General features: G+C 43.2%; 1 long non-coding RNA gene across 6 annotated transcripts in view; it reads left to right on the top strand.

The window, feature by feature from the left end:
* LOC119624383 (uncharacterized) overlaps window positions 1–20,186 on the top strand; it is a 78,625-nt gene extending 58,439 nt beyond the window's left edge. For 3 of the 6 annotated variants that reach the window (XR_012094746.1, XR_012094744.1, XR_012094742.1), the window contains exons 6-8: window positions 8,687–8,773; window positions 9,953–10,002; window positions 19,244–20,186. This is a non-coding gene — a long non-coding RNA (uncharacterized lncRNA). The remainder of the gene's footprint in view (window positions 1–8,686; window positions 8,774–9,952; window positions 10,003–19,243) is intronic. The other 3 variants (XR_005240462.2, XR_012094745.1, XR_012094743.1) reach the window with 3 other exon arrangements.
* Window positions 20,187–20,459: the final 273 nt, after the last annotated feature.

Genomic DNA, 20,459 nt, shown 5'->3' with positions numbered 1-20,459 from the left:
TTCCGTTCATCTCAGGGCATTTCTTTCTGTGGTTCTTAATGTGTCTTTGTGAAGGAATGCACACTCACAACAGCTGAAAATCTAACTCTCTAGATTTCGTTTAGCTAACATTAGGCCAGTCTTTGGACTGAAGGTAATGCCTACATATAGGAGGAAGGGAGAGGAATCTCTGAATTGCAATCCTTTTAGACTTCCTCCATGATGAAGCAGAGAGGGGAGGACTATTGTTTGGGAGATGTGTGTGGGAGGTGAAGATTTCAGATTTTCTTTAAAATAATAGTTGGCTGCACAGGCAGCAGCAAAGCCTACCTGTACATTGCGGGATTGTCTCTGTGTTAAGAGGTCTGGCCAAGCTGGGGGGCCTCAGCAGGGGATTGCTCAGTTGATCAAGTCTTAATTTGTCTTTTCCACTCTGGGTGGTGCTGTCTGTCCCTTTCATCTCCCAATCACCGACATGGTGGGAGATGTTGAGGGCAGTGCTGTGTTATCTTAAGGTTTCCTTCAAGAAAGCAAAACCAAACAAACAAGCAAACATGTTTTGCTTCCCAACTGTGCACCCCTAGGGGAGATTCAAAGGCTCTTCTGAACCAGACAGGTGCTGATGTCTCTGCTGCCATTTGGATGTGGGTTTGGCGAGGGTCGCAGGAGTGAAGGGAAAGCAGAGGGAAGAGTTAGGCAGAGGGATCTCGATTGCCATTTCTTCCTGTTGCAGTTGCTTCAGACGGTTCAGCTTCCAGCCAGACAGTTCCTAATGGACCTGCACAGCATGCAAAAAAACCCTTCTTTGTAAAAATAACTCCTTTGATTTCTCCCAGCCTTGGGCCCTGTTTAGTTAGGGGCAATGACCAGGAGGCAAGTCGTTCTGGGCCTTGCTGGTAGAGTGAGGGGGAGATCGCCCATGGCTTCCCCAGCTGCACTGCCTGTGGAGCAAAGGGTTCAGAAGCAGAGAATTTTTAAAAATATAATAATAATAAAAAGAATGAAAGAAAGAAGCCCTCTTTGAAAATCCTTACTGTTTCCCACTATCTCCTACAGCGATTGCCCTTTCATTAGTGTGGAAATCCAACAATGTGGAAATCGAGTTTTGGTTTTTTTTTTTTTTTTTTTTTGCTTTGATATCAGCCTAACCCTTGAGGCTAAACTTGTGGTAAGCCACCTGTCCACGTTAGCTAAAATAAAGTTGTAGCTGGAATCACCACCTAGTCCTTTAGCTGTTGTACATTTTCATGTTTATCCTTTGAGGCCTGAGACAATAACCACATATTGCTTTATTATTCAGGATCCCCTGGGTTGCTGGCAACCGAAACCCAAATTGAATTTGTTTAAGAATAAGGGAGGAATGTATTGGGAGAATATTGGGATATTTTAAGTAACTGAAGGAGGGGTTAAGAGGTCAATCTATGAGATAGATAAGGAACCAGGCAGAAATTTAACAATAAAATGAAATAAAACTGGAACCAGGACTCCCAAGTGCCCCCTGGATTCCTTCTCTCTCTGTCTGCAGCTCTATCCCTCCTGGTATTCAGGGCTTTCTCTCTCACTGTAGATCTGAGTCTCACATACTGTGGGTTAAAACACCAAAGAGGGGCTGATTTTGTTTCTTTTTTTCTTTTCTTTTCTCTTTGTTTTTGAGATGGAGTCTTGCTCTGTTGCCCAGGCTGGAGTGCAGTGGCGCCATCCCGGCTCACTGCAAGCTCCGCCTCCCGGGTTCACACCATTCTCCTGTCTCAGCCTCCTGAGTAGCTGGGACTACAGGCGCCCACCACCGCGCCCCGCTAGTTTTTGTGTGTTTTTTTTTTTTTTGTATTTTTAGTAGACACGAGGTTTCACCGTGTTAGCCAGGACGGTCTCAATCTCCTGACCTTGTGATCCACCCGCCTCGGCCTCCCAAAGCGCTGGGATTACAGGCTGAGCCACCACACCCAGCCCTGATTTTGTTTCTTAATTCTAGATAGAAAAGTCTTGGGGAAGGCTCTGACTGTGTGGGCCCCAGCCGGGTCCAGGCAACTCTAGTTCATATAAGAACGTGGCCACACTCCCCCCATCCCGTGAACCACTTGTTTATAGGGCGGAAAGGAGCAATTCCAGAAAGGGGGCTTCTTTCTTGGAAGGATGGGTTCTAATCAAAGCAAGCAGCAGCCATTTACTAAACATACATAACATACTGGCATATTGACCTGAGAAATGTTTCTTAGGGATTTTGGCCATCTTGGTAATAATCAGAGTCTTGGTAAAAGTCAGAAATCAAAACCCTAATCAGATGCATCTACATGGCAAAAACTATAAGATTATTTGGTTTGTTTTTAACTCAAAACTCCAAAGAGGACAGAATATACTGAGAATGACTGGACCCATGCTCTAAAGCAAACTAAATACATAGCGGTTACACTTGTATTTGGTATATGTACCATAGTGCACGGGACTTCAGTGAGTTCTTATATTCACCTCTAGTTTCTCCTCCCTACGGAAGCAGTGACCACAGCAGATTGAAGCAGCTAAGGGGGTTTTCTAGACTTACTTGGATTGAATTCTCTTTTGCATGCTCACTGTTGTTTTTTTCTTGCTTGATTTGGTCTGAGCTGAGATGTCCACCCTTTAGGGGAGGACTGTTATTTTGGAGACTTGCCTCCGTCCAGCTAGTTCACTGGACGGGCTGTGCTCACTGTGGCCTCCTGACCTGGATGAGTCAGTCAGCACGCTCCAAGGGGTCCTGTCTCTTTCTGCATGGGTGGCTGTCTTTGCAAGAGCTGTGATGGTGGGTAAAATGTTCAAAGCCCCATAGGCAAGATGAAATGCACCATTGTCTATTTACTTAACTCAGTGGTGTCTGACGTAAGACCCCAGAACACACCTTCTTTCCATGACCCATCTTGCCTGACCCTACCTGCTGGCAGTATGTTGCCAGCAACCTGGATATTATTAATTAATTAATAATTAACAATTATATTGTTAATTAATTCATGCCTAACATGCAGTGGCTTATACTTGGTATTTCTGACTGTCTAAGAATAGGCACAGCCTGGAATTGAGAAGTGAAAACTGCAAAATGGCTGGGTGGAAAAAATGATGGGACATAGAGCAGGCCTTTTGGTGTTTTCCCTGTAGTTATCTTTTACAGGTTAAATAAGATTAATATTCATGGTGAACCAAGAGCAATTAGCTACTTTGCATGTGTTACTGCTTCTTAGCCTATTCTAAACTCTGTTTTATGTATTTATTTTAAAGGACTTTGCCTTGATTAGGGCCAATCGTATAAGACCTTGTACTTTGCATATTTGCAATCATGTTTGCATGTTTGCATTTCTAAAGTTTTGAATTTCAAATCAGGCAACGAGTTTCAGCAAATATACTTCAGGTACACATGACCATAATCAGGACATGAGACTATACTACAATAAAATCCCAAAATGGCCTCTAGGGATAAAATATTTTATGTTTTCTATTTATAATAAAAATTTGGGGTGAGGGTTGGCTTTATTTTAAAAACAGAATAATTCAGAATATAATTTAAATGCAAAATTGCAAACTAGTATTTTTTCTGATTATATTCAAAATCTGAACCCCCTGACAGGGGCAAGGGAAGGTTGGAATATTCTTATCCATAATGATGACAGAATAACAGGCCTTTCCCCTTTTCTTTCCTCTTCTTCCCTGGGACAGCAGTGCCCGCTGTCACGCACCTATCACTTACTCTCATACTGTTTTCCAGGATACTTGGCCAAGGCATCTTCTAACATGTTCTAAGATGATTTCAGAAATAATTTTTATCAGATCATAGCTAATCTTTCTAACAGATCTATGAGGGAAACATCCCAGGCCCACTCGCTATAAATGTTAGTGCTCCGATTTTTATCCAGATTTTTTTGACTTTTAATCAAGGACCTTTTTCACTTCATTTATATTTCTCAAATTGAGAGCTGAAGATCCTTGAAAGTCTTCAGTCATATTCTCAAGGGGCCTTGAGTTCTCTATGAGAATTCAATTTTGTATTTTCATTTTGATGCTAATAATCAGGGAAGATCAACATATTTTGGTTCATTTGGCTGATCAACTTAACGGAGAGCTTCCACATACTTTCGGGGCCTGCATTTTTATCTGTGTTTAAGATTTTCTTGGTGACAGGGAGTGACAGTTTCTTTGTCAGAAAAATCATTGTAAATGACTAAAAAAAGAAAACAAAACACACAGACATGTGAATGTTGTGTTCTCACCAAGTGAAGGCCCAATGACCTCATCACAGGATGTACAAAGGAAGGTTCTGCGTAACGTAAATAGAGACAAGCAGTGGAAGCATTGAGTCACTGCGAAGCATGAGGCCAGCAGGCTGAACTCAGGAGAGCCTGGGCAGGGAGCACCACTTTCACGCTGTTGAGGGGAGTGAGCATTCTGTATTGTTCCATTAAATTAAAAGTATTCATTTGAATTGTATGACTTTCCTACATTTGTTGACCTATAAGTTTGTTTTGGTTTTATTGTGGCATGATGTCTATATGCAAACATTCTTTATATCTAGTTTTAAGTTTACATATATTATAACGTTTTAATAAAAATCACTTAGGATGACATCAGAGGTCCATGAGAATGTCTTTCCCCTAAAGACAGTCACACATTATTCCATCAGCACTCCATCATAGGCTAAGTTTCCAAAGAAGTTTTAGGAAAGAGGAAAGTATATTTGAGGTTTTTGTTTGTTTGTTTGTTTGTTTTGTTTGTTTTGATTTTTTACAGAGTTTCGCTCTTGTTGCCCAGGCTGGAGTGCAATGGCGCAATCTTGGCTCACTGCAGCCTCCGCCTACTGGGTTCAAGTGATTCTCCTGCCCCAGCCTCCCAAGTAGGTGAATTTGGCCAGGTGCAGTGACTCATGCCTGTAATCCCAGCACTTTAGGAGGCCGAGGCAGATGGATCACCTAAGATCAGGAGTTCAAGACCAGCCTGACCAATGGGTGTGGTGGCGGGCGCCTGTAGTCCCAGCTACTCAGGAGGCTGAGGCAGGAGAATGGCATGAACCTGGGAGGCAGAGTTTGCAGTGAGCCAAGATGGCGCCACTGCACTCCAGCCTGGGCGACAGAGTAAGACTCAGTCTCAACAACAGCAGCTGGGCATGGTGGCTCATGCCTATAATCCCAGCACTTTGGGAGGCCGAGGTGAGTGGATCACCTGAGGTCAAGAGTTCAAGACCAGCCTGGCCAACACAGCAAAACCCTGTCTCTACTAAAAATACAAAAATTAGTCGGGTATGGTGGCACATGCCTGTAATCCCAGTTACTCGGGAGGCTGAGGCAGGAGAATTGCTTGAACCCAGGAGGCAGAGGTTGCAGTAAGCTGAGATCATGCCATTGCACTCCAGCCTGGGCAATAAGAGTGAAACTCTGTCTCAAAACAACAACAACAACAGCAAAAGTCTATGAAAATGTGCCATTCAAGGCCAGGTATTGTGGTTCATGCCTATAATTCCAGCACTTTGGGAGGCCAACGCAGGCGGATTGCTTGAGCCTGGGAGTTCAAGACCAGCATGGCCAACATAGTGAAACATCGTCTCTACTGAAAATACAAAAGTTAGCTGAGTATGGTGGTGAGTGTCTGTGGTTCTAACTACTGGGGAGGCTGAGGCACAAGAATCGCTTGAACCCAGGGGGCAGAGATTGCAATGAGCCAAGACTGGGCTACCGCACTCCAGCCTGGGCAACAGAGCAAGACCCTGTCACACACAGGCACGCACACACGCGCGCGCGCACACACACACACACACCATTCAAACAGCAAAATCTGAAAGATTTTAACCGATTTATGTATTTTTTTGAAACTTTGTTTCACTCTTTCATCCAGCCCAGAGTGAAGTGGCACAACCTCGGCTCACTGCAACCTCTGGCACCTGGGTTCAAGCTATTCTCCTGCCTCAGCCTCCTGAATAGCTGGGATTATAGGCACCCACCACCACACCTGACTAACTTTTGTGTTTTTAATAGAGATGGGTTTCGCCATGTTGGCCAGGCTGGTCTCACACTCCCGATGTCACGTGATCCACCTGCCTTGGCTTCCCAAAGTGCTGGGATTACAGGCCTGAGCCACCACACCTGGCCTTTTTTTTTTTTTTTTTTACCATTTTTAAAATGTACCTTTAACAGACATATTTTTTTTCAGACCTGCATTCTTGTGATGATAAAAGGGGCCAGAACCAACTGTGCTTTCTTTTAGAACCTCTTCTCCAGCTACCCAGGTAGCCAAAGGTGGAGAAGAGGGGACAGGAAGAGTCAGAGCATATGGGCCCTGAGAATCTTTTGGTGTCTGGCTCCACTTCTCTTTTGTAGGGTCTGCTGAGGCTTTGCTAGGCCCAGAGAGATACAAGCGAGGGGTTGGGGCTGTGGAGACTGGAATGGAATATAAATAAAAATCAATAATCATATGCCTAAAAGTGTTCCCTTCATGACCTTTCAGCCTTGGTCAAATCATTTTGGGGTTTTTTTGGTTTGTTTTTTATTTTTTGTATTTTGTAGCAATGGGGTCTCCCTATGTTGCTCAGGCTGGTCTCAAACTCCTGGGCTTAAATGACCCTCCCACCTTGGCCTCCCAAAGTGCTGGGATTATAGGTGTGAGCCACAGTTCCTGACTGGTCAAGGCATTTTGTATTGAAGATTTCCCTCTTAGACATAGACTGAATAATACCTAACACTTACACATGTAAAAGGATGGACTTGGGCATTTAATGCTCCTTACATGGCCAGTGATATGTAAGTCTAAAGAATTGTCTACTCCAGCCGAGTGCAGCGGCTCATGCTTGTAATCCCAGCACTTTGGGAGGCTGAGGTGGGCAGATCACCCAAGGTCAGGAGTTCAAGACCAGCCTGGCCAACATGGTGAAACCCCTTCTGTACTAAAAATACAAAAAAATTAGCCAGGCATAGTGGCGGTCACCTGTAATCCCAGTTACTTGGGAGGCTGAGGCAGGAGAATCACTTGAACCCGGGAGCCAGAGGTTGCAGTGAGCCAAGACTGTGCCATTGCAGTCCAACCTGGGCAACAAGAATGAATCTCCGTCTCAAAAAAAGAAAAAAAAAAAAAGAGAGAGAATTGTCTACTCCATTTAGTGATTAGTAATATTTCAGTGGAAAAGACCTCAACTAAGGGTAATTGTTTGGATAAAAATATTTCAATTCCCATAGCAAAAAAATAAAAATAAAAATAAAATTCAATTCCAAATTCTATTGCTTCCCCATTTAAATGAAAGTACAGAAATCCATTAATTCTGTAGCACATGCCCGAGAGCAGATAATAGTCCAAAGGGTGCCTTCTAAGGAAGGGTTGTTGGTTCTTTCATTCTTCGCATTATTGAGAAAACTGAAAAATGTTAGTCTGTAAGATGATTTTTTTTCCATTAGAAGAGAACAGAAGTAAATATCAGAAACGAGTAATATTTGTAGTCTCCAGAAAGGGGATGGCTTAGAAACTGGGATGAAGAAAGACTTACTCTTCACATCTGTACCTTTTGAATTTTGTAACAAATAAATGCATTACTTATATAACAACGCATCTGTCAATAGAACAACAACGAAAGGTGCACCTTATGTCTCCTGACACTGACAAGAGGTCCTATCTCTATGGTCTTTGCTTTTCAACCAGGTGATCGCTTCAACCAGGTGAACACTACAAATCCCATTAATAGGGCTCTACAAAAAAACACAAAAATGAGCCAGGCATGGTGGCACATGCCTGTAATCCCAGCTACTTGGGAGGCTGAGCTGGAAAGACTGCTTGAACCCAGGAGGCAGAGGTTGCAGTGAGCTGAGATGGCACCACTGAACTCCAGCCTAGGTGACAGAGTGAATCCCTGTCTCAAAAACAAACAAGCAAAAAACTAGTTTCACCTGTTTCTTTCTATTTGCATAATGTGACTACTAGAAAGCTTAAAATTATACATGTGGCTCACAGTATATTTCTCTTGGACAGCACTGTCTGGAATTTACTGTAAGCCCAATGTGTCCAAGGACCTAAAGCTACTAGAGTGTGGTTAGAATGTGAAGGGCAAAGGGGTTGTGGCAAGGACAGGCCTGGATATAGGAAGTGATCGCAGCAGGCATGATTGCCCTTGGAGGTCATTTCAAGGGTTCAGACCTTCCTAAGAGCATAGGAAGCTACTGGGGAGATTTCCTCAGGGCAGTGATAAGAACAGACCTGCATTTTAAAAAACACTTGGCTTTTGTAGGAAATTCATAGTAATGACTGCTGCAATCACCTATAGCTGTTCTGTGCACTTAGACGAAAATCCAAATTCCTCATCTCAGCCTACAAGGCTGTTTGCATTGGACTCCAGCGTCCTGCTGCCACCTCATCAAATGCCATGACCTCCTATTGTCTCTCTAAAACAGGGCAGAATCTTTTCCATCTCAGGACCTTCTAACTTGTAAATTCCCTTTGCCTGGAATGCTTTTCCTTGGTTCATCTCAGAACTGGCTCTTTGTAATCAGAGGTATTTTTTTTTCAGCTTCTGTGTCACCTCCTCAGAGAAGCCTTCTCTCACCCCCCTTCCTAAAATATCCTCCTCCAGTTAATTATTTCCTTCATTGCACTTATCACTGTCTGAAATTATCTTAGGATTTATTCGTTTGCTTGTTTATTGTCTGTGTTTGCATATTAGGATATAAACTTCTGGAGAGCAAAGGCCTTGCTAGTCTAATTTGCTCTTTTATAGGACGATGGGTGCTTTGAGGATGGAAGGGGTACAAGGAAACCTGTAGACCAAGTGCAGCAGAAGGCCCAGGATAGAACTCTAAGGAGGGTGAGTGTGCGGGAGGTGAATGACGGAGGGAGAGCAGGCGCTAGGGACTGAAGGAGCATCCAGGCAGAAAGAGCTGCGTCCTGCCACGGAGGGCCATGGAAGAAAGGGTTTCAGGAAGGAGTTCTTGGTCAATAGCAGAAAGTGATGCCTAGAGGATAAGTATAGTGTCCACTGTCTACAGCGAGTTGGGGGCATTGGTAGCCTTGGGAGAAATGTGTTCTGTGGAGTGATGGGGTGGAAGGCAGATGGCAGTGCGGCACAAGGAGGAGGTGGTGAAATAGAGGGGGTAGATGTACACACCTCCACTCCTCCATGACATGTGACAGTGGGAGATCCAGGGATGGGACTGGAGTTGGATATGGGGCCTTTGGAGGAATTTTTTTTTTTTTTTAATCAAATGGGAGACAGTTGAGCTGTTGGGCTGAAGCTGGAAAAGTTAAAGGAAACCGAGAGATAGGAGATGATATGCAACCTCTGCTTCCTGGGTTCAAGTGATTCTCCTGCCTCAGCCTCCCGAGTAGCTGGGATTACAGGCGCGTGCCATCACGCCCAGCTAATGTTTGTATTTTTAGCACAGACAGGGTTTCACCATGTTGGCCAGGCTGGTCTTGAACTCCTGACCTCAAGTGATCCACCCACCTGGGCCTCCCAAAGTACTAGGATTACAGGTGTGAGCCACTGCACCCGGCCAGGATATTTACTCAACACTTGTGATTGGCAGACAAGGAACATGGTCCCATGTCCAGGAGGCTGCAATGTGGTTAGAGTGGCAAGACATGGCAACAAAGGAGAATAACTCTGTGTGTGATAAGCCTACAGGAAATGAGTGCTGTAGTATTTCAGAGGAGAGCAAGATTACCTCCTGATGCTGTGATCAAGGAAGTTTTCATGAGAAGTGGCATTTGATTTGGGACTTGAAAGCAGAGGAGCATTTTACTAGCTGGAAATCTAAGTGATAAAAGAAAATAAAGGAGAAGGAGAGTGCATTTCATGTAAATGGACTGGCATGAACAAATAAAGGAAATAATGCATTTTAATCAGTTTATCCTTTTGGCAAAGAAACAGAGACAATTTTTTTTTTTTTTTTTTTTTTTTGGTCTATACTCTAATAAAACACAGCAATTTAGAGTAAGAAAGAGACTTTAGAGATTGTCTTATCAAATGTCCTTGTTTTTCTAGGTATGAAAACTGAGGTGCAGAAAGAAATAACTATTGAAAGTCACAAACTGGTAAGTGACAGAGTTGGGCTCTGGCTCACAAGTGTAGCTTCCACAATGACATAATTGTACAGGTTTTAAGCATAGAATATATTTAGTAAAACTACATCAAATTTTGTTGATTTATATCAGAAGTGCAAGGGAGTGAAGACTAGATGAATTTTTAGATTTTTTTAAAAAAAGAAATATAGTTGTAATCCCAGTACCTTTGGGAGGCTGAGGCAGGAGGATCACTTGAGCCCAGGAGTTCAAGACTAGCCTGGGCAAAAAGTGAGACTTCCTGTTTACAAACAAGCAAAAAATTAGCCAGGTGTGGTGGTGCACCTGTCGTCCCAGCTGCTTGGAAGGCTGAGGTGGGCAGAGCCCACTTAAGCCCATGTGGTTGAACGTGCAGTGAGCCATATTCACGCCACTTCAGTCTTAATAACCAAGTGAGAACTTGTGTCAAAAAAGAAATACAGTTATGTAGTCATAGTGATTACAATTCCAGCAAAGTTTTGCTACACAGATGTGTCATTGCAACCTACATGAATGGAGAGACAAGAATGATTTGTTATTGAGAGATTAACTGATGACTTCCTGCTATTCACCAGACTTATCCTGGTCTCCTATGTCTTGGCCAAATTAAACCCCAATTGGCCACAAGTGAAATTGAAAAAAAATCCATGTTAACTCAAAGTATGAATTCACAAAAGAGTGGGAGAAAGATGATGAGAAGGTATTAGTTTCCTATGGCTGCTATAACAAGTTAGCACTTTGGGGGCTTCAAACAACACAGATTTATTATTTTATGGTTCTGAAGACCAGAAGTCCAACACAGGTCTCACTGGACTGAATCAAGTTTTGGCACAGTTGCACTCCTTTCTGGAGGCTGTAGAGGAGAATCTGTTTTCTGCCTTTTCTGACTTCTAAAGACTGTCCACTTTCCTTGGCTTGTGGCCAGTGACATTGCACCTCCCTCAGGGAACTTGATCACCCCCTGACCACAGCTGAAAAAGGTTCTCTGCTCTTAAGACTCATGCGATTAGACCGGGCGCAGTGGCTCACGTCTGTCATCCCAGCACTTTGGGGAACCGAGGCAGGCAGATCACTTGAGGCCAGGAGCTCCAGACCAGTCTGGCCAACATGACAAAACCCCATCTCTACTTTAAAAACTACAAAAATTAACCAGGCAGGCCCCTATAATCCCAGCTATTTGGGAGGCTGAGGCATGATAATCGCTTGAGTCGGGAGGCGGAGGTTGCAGTGAGCTGAGATCATGCCACTGCACTCCAGCCTGGGCAACAGAGCAAGACTCCCGTCTGAAAAAAAAAAAAGACTCATGTAATTATGTAATTGGATTCAGTAATTGGATAATTCAGGCTGCTCTCCTTATGTCAAAGTCCTTAGCCTTAAAATCTCATCCATAAGGTTCCTTTGTCACAGAAAGAACAATTTCACAGGCTGGCATTAGGATATGGACATATTTGGGGATCCATTATTATTTTGCTTAATACAAAGAAGAAGGAGGAGGAAAAGACATACTGTGAATTATTAGAGAGATGACTTATAAATAATTAGAAAAGAAAATAAGCATCGAGAGCCAGTATAAATTCATTAAATCATAGCAGATATTTTCTTATGTAACAGAGTTACTAGGCAAATAGATTTGGGGGATGCCAGAGACAAATTGATCCTCCAGTTTTTCTCTTAGGATGTACTTGTGGAAAGATAATAGCATTTGTGTAAGGTGTCAGTGCAGCAGGTCTATTCACAACTCATTAAACAACTGCTGAAAACTGGGAACAGGCATAAACCTGATGAAGGTCTCCTAGTGTGTCATGGGGCTGTCTGTCCTTGGTCTCTCTATTTGCAGCGTTATCAGTAACCTGGATGAAGACTTAAAGGTCAGGTGTATCCGATCTGCAGGTGACACAACAGTATTCAAATCTAAAGAAAATCTCAATACACTGGGAAGAGAAGATGAACACACATGAACTGTTACAATAACAAACGTGAAGTCTGAAATGTCAGGGAGAAAATCAGTTGAATAAAGGAAGGATGGGACTGAATTTGATGTCAGTTTCTGTGGAAAATTAAAAACAAGGCTGGGTGTGGTGGCTCACACCTGTAATCCCAGCACTTTGGGAGGCCGAAGTGGGCGGATCACCTGGGATCAACAGTTCAAGACCAGCCTGGCCAACACAGTGAAACACCGTCTCTACAAAAAAATACAAAAAAATTACCCGAGCATGGTGATGGACACCTGTAGTCTCAGCTACTTGGGAGGCTAAGGCAGGAGAATCACTTGAACTCAGGAGGCAGAGGTTTCAGTGAGCCAAGATCGCACCATTGCACTCCAGCCTGGGCGACAAAGAGAGACACTGTTTCAAAAGAAAAGCAATTGCTGTGTCTGTGAAAATAAAAATGATATTAAGGGCATCAATTAGCAATTTTTTTTCTTTTTGAGATGAAGTGCAGTGGCGCTATCTCTACTCACTTCAACCTTTGCCTCCCAGGTTCAAGAGATTCTTGTGCTTCAGTCTCCCTAGTAGCTAGGACTATAGGCATGCACCCCTATGCCTGGCTAATTTTTGTAGTTTTAGTAGAGATGGAGTTTCACCATGCTGGCCAGGCTGGTCTTGAACTCCTGACCTCAAGTGATCTGCCCACCTCAGCCTCCCAAGGTGCTGGGTGTGAGCCAATGCGCCCAGCCCAATGGCAATTTTTTGAGCATCTACTATGTACCAAGTACTGTGCTAAGGGGCTTTACATGTCATATATTTTCACCCTTACCAAAAAATCTGTAAGTAAATAATGATTATTTCTGTTTCAGATGAAGTTAGGGTTCAGAGACGTGAAGCAACTTGTCCAAGATTACAAAATCATCTATCTATATGAACTTGGGTCTGACTCCAAAGACCATGCTCATATAGCAGAATGACAGAAGTGTTTTCAAAGGCCAAGGAATTGTAGTTGCATTAGAAAAAGTCAGTATCCAGCCGGGTGCGGTGGCTTACGCCTGTAATCCCAGCACTTTGGGAGGCCAAGGTGGGCAGATCACCTGAGGTCAGGAGTTCAAGACCAGCCTGGCCAGCATGGTGACACCCCATCTCTACTAAAAATACAAGATTAGCCAGGTATGGTGGTGTGTGCCTGTAATCCCAGCTACTCGGCAGGCTGAGGCAGGAGAATCACTTGAACCCGGGAGGCGGAGGTTGCAGTGAGCCGAGATCGCACCATTGCATTCCAGCCTGGGCAACAAGAGTGAAACTCCGTCTAAGAGGAAAAAAAAAAAAAAAGTCAGTAACCAAGTCATTCTAGAAAATAGAAATAGAAATGTGATATATTTTCTATTTTGATCTCCTCACTTGAAGAGGGGCTTTGACAAACTTCAATGTGTTTAGAGGAGTGTGACCAGGGTTCTGAGTGTTTTAGATGCTAAATCATATTAGGAGTAATTGAGTGAACTTCGTATGTTTTGCCAAAAAATCTTGAGGTCAGGGTGGACGGCACAAAAACTTAATACTCCCTAAAACTATGTGAAGACAGAACCAAATTTTCTCTTCTGGAAGTAGTGCAGAGGCAATTTCAATTCAAGAGAACTTGATCATAATGATTTATGTCATGAAGTCACCATTCAAGGACAGGCTTAGTGTGAGTTTCTTGGAAGTAGCAACCAAAGTGCTTTCATCTTTGGAGTTAAATAAGTGGTGCTTGGCAAGAACAGGTGCTCAATTTGTGTCTGTTGAATGCATGAACAAGTGACTTTGTCAGGGACATCATACAAGATGTTAGCAAATGGAGAAGCAAGTTAGAAGAGGTGAACTTTAGAGTTATTTCGAAGTTCGGGATTTTTCTTTGATTTTAGATTGTTGACTTGAGCTAAGCAGGGGAAACAAGCTCTGGGTCTGCTGCCTTTTTTATTTTTTTATTTTTTTATTTTTTTGGCTCATTGGTAAGTCAAAGCAAAATTCTAACGCCGTGATTGACACTGAGTTCTAATGACCTGAATATCAACATCAAAAGTATTTCATATTTGCGTTACGAATAGGTCTCTTTCTAAACATGTTGACATTTTAATTGTTCCTTAAAAAAATATTTTTTGGCTGGGCACGGTGGCTCACGCCTGTAATCCCAGCACTTTGGGAGGTCGAGGCAGGCGGATCACCAGGTTAGGAGATCGAGACCATCCTGGCTAACACAGTGAAACCCTGTCTCTACTAAAAATACAAAAAATTAGCCGGGCGTGGTGGCGGGTGCCTGTAGTCCCAGCTACTCAGGAGGCTGAGGCAGGAGAATAGCATGAACCCAGGAGGTGGAGCTTGCAGTGAGCCAAGATGGCGCCACTGCACTCTAGCCTGGGCAACAGAGCGAGACTCCGTCTCAAAAAACAAAAAAGAAATTTTTTTTAGAGACAGGGTCTCACTTTGTCACCCAGGCTAAAGTGCACTGGTACCATCATAGCTCACTGCAGCCTCAAACTCCTGACGGCAATTGATCCTCCGGAATCACGAGATTACAGGCACAAGCTATTGTGCCCAGCTGATATTTTAATTGTTCTTGAGTTGCCCCCACTATTTTTTTTTTCTACATTCTTGCAGGGTTGATTGGCTAAATCATAGAAAAACAAATCAAATTTGCATTCTAGCCAATTTCCGTAAACAAGCTGGCAGTATAAGGGTCCTGAGGGTTTGTAGCTACGACAACAGCTGCCTAGAATGAAGTAGAATCTGTTTAGAGGGCTCATGTAGGAAGTGAGTCATACATTGTGGAGCAGTAAAGATGACCAGGAGGATACAGACAGGGAAGGGGATATCACAGAACTGGCCCAGAGTCAGCGTGACCTACAGTTTACAATGTGAAGAACTCCAATAAAGGCCACTGTCTAGCTTGAATGTATTCAAAATAATGTTGAGGCCATATACATGTATGTCAAAATCCTATCTTTAATACAACCGTATATGTTAATATTACTTCTTTGTGGTTCCAATGGAGCAGACAGCTGAATTTCTCTTAATATTTTTGCATATCTTTTGTGCTATGTTGATGCTCAGCTGTTGGACCCCGTTAATTAGTTCTCATTAAGTTAGCAAGATTGCTATCCTTTTAGATCCCCACACACCAGTATTTTATACTCAGTTATTTGGAACCCCTGCCATTATTAACTCTTACAAAGTTTATTATAATATGAGACCATGTCACCACAGGCACTTAGAAGTGACTTATATGTAGAGTTATTTAGTCCTTTGGAATATGCCTCGCTGGAATTTAATCCTTAAGAATTTCCAAGTCGTTTGCCGTTACGTTCATTCTAGCTATCAACCACTTCCTCCTTCATCCTGGTGCCTGAAATTTCCACTTTTAGGGTTATTCTTTAGTTTTCAGATAACTCGGTTTACTTGGGAAGAGTAATCTACTAAGGCACCGTGATAGAGTTCGTTTATCAGATTAGTTTGCCTCTCTTTCCTAGCATCCTTTGTTTATCACTCAGGGTCTCTTTAGGAAAATAATGGCATTTTCAAGCTGAATAATTGGGGAGATTTGATTTATTTATTTATTTATTTATTTATTTATTATTTTTTGAGACGGAGTTTCACTCTTGTTGCCTGGGCCGAAGTGCAGTGGCACGATCTCGGCTCACTGCAACCTTTGCCTTCTGGGTTCAAGTGATTCTTCTGCCTCAGCCTCTGGAGTAGCTGGGATTACAGGCATGTGCCACCATGCCTGGCTAATTTTGTATTTTTAGTAGAGATGGGGTTTCTCCATGTTGGTCAGGCTGGTCTCCAACTCCCGACCTCAGGTGATCTGCCCGCCTCGGCCTCCCTAAGAGCTGGGATTACAGGCGTGAGCCACCGCGCCTGGCCGTAATTGGGGAGATTTTAATAAAAGAGTTATTTAAAAAGTGTGTATGGCTTAGGAAAAGCAAGAAGGACTAGGACAGTACCCCTGGCTAGTATCAGCGAGGCTTCCTTACCACACCTGGCCCTGATAGGTAGGGAGGGCCATTGCTGGAACTTGGAGAGGTAGTTGGTAAAGGGATGAAGCAGAGAGTGAGCTGCAGAATAAATACCCGGATGTCATTCTCTCTCCTTCTATCTACTGGTAGTCTTTCTCATGAACTAAACCAAAGCAAAACCAGAGGGCAAGGAAGCCCATTGGCGTAGTCCATATAGGTCAGTCTCCTGGGGTGGGATGGACAATGGATCTGGAGAGGGCAAAAAGAAGAAATCTAGCACAACCTGTAACAAAGTTGATGTTCCCAGGGCACTGTGCTTGACCTTTTCCTTACACCAACTATTCCCCCTTGCTATTTCTTTTCTTTTTTTTTTTTGAGATGGAGTTTTGCTCTTGTTGTCTAGGCTGGAGTGCAATGGCACGATCTCGGCTCACACCATCCTCCTCCTCCCGGGTTCAAGCGATTCTCCTGCCTCAGCCTCCTGAGTAGCTGGGATTACAGGCATATGCCACCATACTTAGCTAATTGTGTATTTTTAGTAGAGAAAGGGTTTCTCCATGTTGGTCAGGCTGGTCTCAAGCTCCTGACCTCAGGTGATCCGCCTGCTTCAGCCTCCCAAAGTGCTGGGATAACAGGTGTGAGCCACCGCACTCGCCCTCACTATGCCATTTCTTTCTTTCTTTCTTTCTTTCTTTCTTTCTTTCTTTCTTTCTTTCTTTCTTTCTTTCTTTCTTTCTTTCTTTCTTTCTTTCTTTCTTTCTTTCTTTTCTTTCTTTCTTTCTTTCTTTCTTTCTTTCTTTCTTTCTTTCTTTCTTTCTTTCTTTCTTTCTTTCTTTCTTTCTTTCTTTCTTTCTTTCTTTCTTTCTTTCTTTCCTTCCTTCCTTCCTTCCTTCCTTCTTTCCTTCCCTCCCTCCCCTCTTTCTTTCTTTCTTTCCTTTTCTTTGTTTCCTTCCTTCCTTCCTTCCTTCCCTACCTCCCTCTTTCTTTCCTTCTTTCCTTCCCTCCCTCCCTCCTTCCCCCCCTCCCTCCCACCCTCCCTCTCTCTCTCTCTCTCTCTCTCTTTCTTTCTTTCTTTCTTTTCTTTCTTTCTTTCTTTCTTTCTTTCTTTCTTTCTTTCTTTCACAGTCTTGCTTTGTCACCCAGGCTGGAGTGCAGTGGCACGATCCCAGCTCACTGCAAGCTCCGCCTCCTGGATTCACACTATTCTTCAGCCTCCCAAGTAGCTGGGACTACAGGCGTCTGCCACCATGCCCGGCTCATCATGCCATTTCATTTATGGTTTTTACTACTCCCCCCACTCCATATGCCAAAGTCCAAATAAGTCCCCCTGGTCTTTCCATTTGCACTTCATCCTCAACGTGCCCTGAGCAAACTCATTAAAACTCATCGTTGCTATGCCCTTTATCCAACTTGCTTCTCCTCTCGTATTATATCCTAGTTAAAATATCGCTATCCTGGTGCCCAAATCAGAAATCCAAAAATTATTTCATACCATAACCTTTCCCTTAGCCCCAATATCCAATCATCAATTCTGCTGATTTTATCTGTAAGCTATTTCTCCATATAGCTACTTTTTTGCCACTCCTGCTTTTCTGGTTTAGGTCATCACTGCCTCTTGTAACATGTCTCTTGGCCTCTAGTGAGTTCCCTCTTGAAACAATTAGTCACATTGCTATCAGAGGGAACATTTAGAAATAAAATATATTTCATTCATTCATTTATTTGGAAGTGATGTTGTGCTAAGCATTGGACATTTGGGAATGAATAGATATGTTCTCTGCATTCAGTTGTATCTTGTGGTAGAGAGACAGAAGGACAGGTTGATAGGTGCAATGACAGAATTATAACCAAGGCATTTAGCTTATAATAGGGGTAAAGGTGGTGGAGAAAGCAACACATACGTTAATCCCTGAACGACTAACAGGGGTTAACCAGGTGAAGAGAAGGAGAAGAGAGACAGCCAGGGAAAGAAATTTCAGACTATGTGGGCAAGCTGGTACAAGTTCTGGAGTGAGAGAGGGCATAAAGAGCTGGAGGAATTGAAAGTAATATATTGCGTGTGAAGCAGAAAGTGTGAAATCAGTATCAGATGATGAATTTTGTTGAGAACTTTGGACTTTATCTCAAAGATTATGGAGACCCCTGGAGGACTTTAGGTTGAAGCTTGGTATGATCATATGTGTGCTTTGGAAGGATTGTTCTTGCAGTTATTTGGTGAATAGACTTGAAAGGGGATAAGACTAGAGGCAAATGAGCCAACTGTAAAGAGCTCTGACTGAACTAAAGAAGTGGCACTGGCTATGGAGTGATCAGAAATATATTGAAGTGAGATTATTTATAAGACACATTAAAAAAGACTGAATTTGGAGTGTAAAGGAGTGAAAGGAACCAAGACTGATGCTTAGGACCCTAGCTTGAGCAATTGGGTGGACAGTGCTAGTATTCACTAAGGTTGGAAATTTGGAAAGACAAGGTGTAGGAGAGTCAGGTGATGAACTTGATTTTGGACATGTTGAATTTGTGATTCCTATGGGCCATTTACGTGATGAGTTGGATGCTCATGTCTAGATTTTCAACTATGATAGAAGATGAAACTTCTCAAGGAATGCCTATTGAATGAAAATGGACTCCAGGAAGGACCAACATATAAAGCTTATTGGAGGAAAGAAAGAATAAGTGTTTAGTAAACTAGGAGGAAAAATTTTCAGTTCACTTTATCTACCGAATCAAGGCCAAATTCTTAAGTTAAAACTTTCTCTTCAACTTCATCTCAGGCCCATTCCCAACTTAACATTTTAAGCTCTGTTAGTACCAAACTGCTGCTGATCCTCCATGTATATGGCGTCTGTTTCTTGGATGTCTGTTTACTGCTTGCTTTCAGTGTTTGCTTTGCCTGAAATACCTGTTCCTCCTCCGCCGCCTCCTCCTCCTTCTCTCTTCTCCTCTTCCTTCTCCTCCTCCTCTTCCTCCTCCTCCTCTTCCTCCTCCTCCTTCTCCCTTTCCTTTCTACTTTCCTTTCTTCTCTCTTCTTTTTTTTTTGTAGTGACAAGGTCTCACTATGTTGCCTAGGCTGGCCTTGAACTCCTGGCCTGAAGTGATCCTCTTACCTTGGACTGCCAAAGTGCTGGGATTTGGCAGCACTGAGCCAAATCCCAAGCGTGAGCCACTGAGTCTGGCCTGTTCTTCCTTCTTTATATACTTAAAAACCTTCAAAATTATCTCAAGATTATTCACTCCAGGAAGAACTTGAGCCTCATTGATTGAATTGGTGTACTTCTCCCTTCCTGTCGCTTTTTCTTTATGTGTCTCTCCTAGCACTTCTCACACAGTATTGAATTCATCTGTCCACCTGGCTCATCATACAATTTGTTCCCTGAGTTCAAGGATCATGCTGCATGCTGGATTCCCCAGGAAGCTGCTTCTGAGATGGAGTTTAGTGACCAAAATATGTATGTGGGCCTTTGGATCATCACCTGTGGAAAGGAAGACAAGGAAACAGGAATGGACCTAAGGTGAAGTGAAGCTCTGATGCAAACCTGACAACTGTCTCACCTGACACCGTGAAGAGCTCTGGAGCTGGAATGGCCTTTCGTTGTTCTGAATTGGTGTGAGGTAGCTAGGTCTTTACACCCCTGCCACCACCCATTATTAGGTATGGGCCAACCAGGAAGGGGCATGACCATGAGTGATGCAGCTCTGCAGCTGAAGCAGTACCTGAAGAGGCTGACAGCTGAGGGCCATCTGCTGACAGCACTCCCTGCAGCTGGGCAGCACATCCTTTCTCGAAAGGGGATCAAGGCAGTTGCATCTCCATGTCCACCACGGACTATATATTTTTTCTTTGCATTCCTAGGGCCTCCCATGGTATATGGCACATAGTAGGCAAAACTGGAGGTCTGTGGGGCACATTCAGCTGGTAGATGAGGATTGCGTTTTCACCCACAAAGGGATTTTTAAAAATTAGTTGTCAACATTTAAAAATAAAAAGATTTCACATTGAAATGATCATATTTTCTAGCTTTTCTTGAAAAATCAAAACATCTGGCCAACACTAGATCTTTTTCTGAGATGGAAACTGTAGACTGGAGCTGAGCCAAGATTGTCCTCAGACAGGCTTGTGAGCTCAAGGTCTCCAGACACACACCTTCCCCACTCCTTGAGGCATGGAACCCTGCCTGCTGCATGCATTTACGTTACCTGTTACCTGTAGTCCTTTGAGTTTGCCACCCCTATTAGTTATTAAAGAAATGTTTATTGAACTGAGCAAACATTAACATCACTGCATTACACTTCTCAAGGGATATTCATGTACATTCACTTATTTAATCCTTAAAACAACCCTGAAAACTAGGTGGTATGATCACTCCCATTTTACAGATGAGGACACTGAATCCCAGAGTGGCTGTGGCTTCCCAAGGTCTCTAGCTGGGAAAGTGGTAGGATTATGACTTGAAATAAAATAAAATGTTTTGATTTAAATCCTGTAATCCTCCCACTGTGACACCTGGGGGCCCTGGGATGTTACTGCTGG

This window comes from Chlorocebus sabaeus, chromosome 12 (assembly GCF_047675955.1).
Source record: "Chlorocebus sabaeus isolate Y175 chromosome 12, mChlSab1.0.hap1, whole genome shotgun sequence".
NCBI classification, from domain to species: Eukaryota; Metazoa; Chordata; class Mammalia; order Primates; family Cercopithecidae; genus Chlorocebus; species Chlorocebus sabaeus.
Note: the sequence above shows the minus strand (reverse complement) of the source record. Positions and strands in the feature narration are given on the sequence as shown.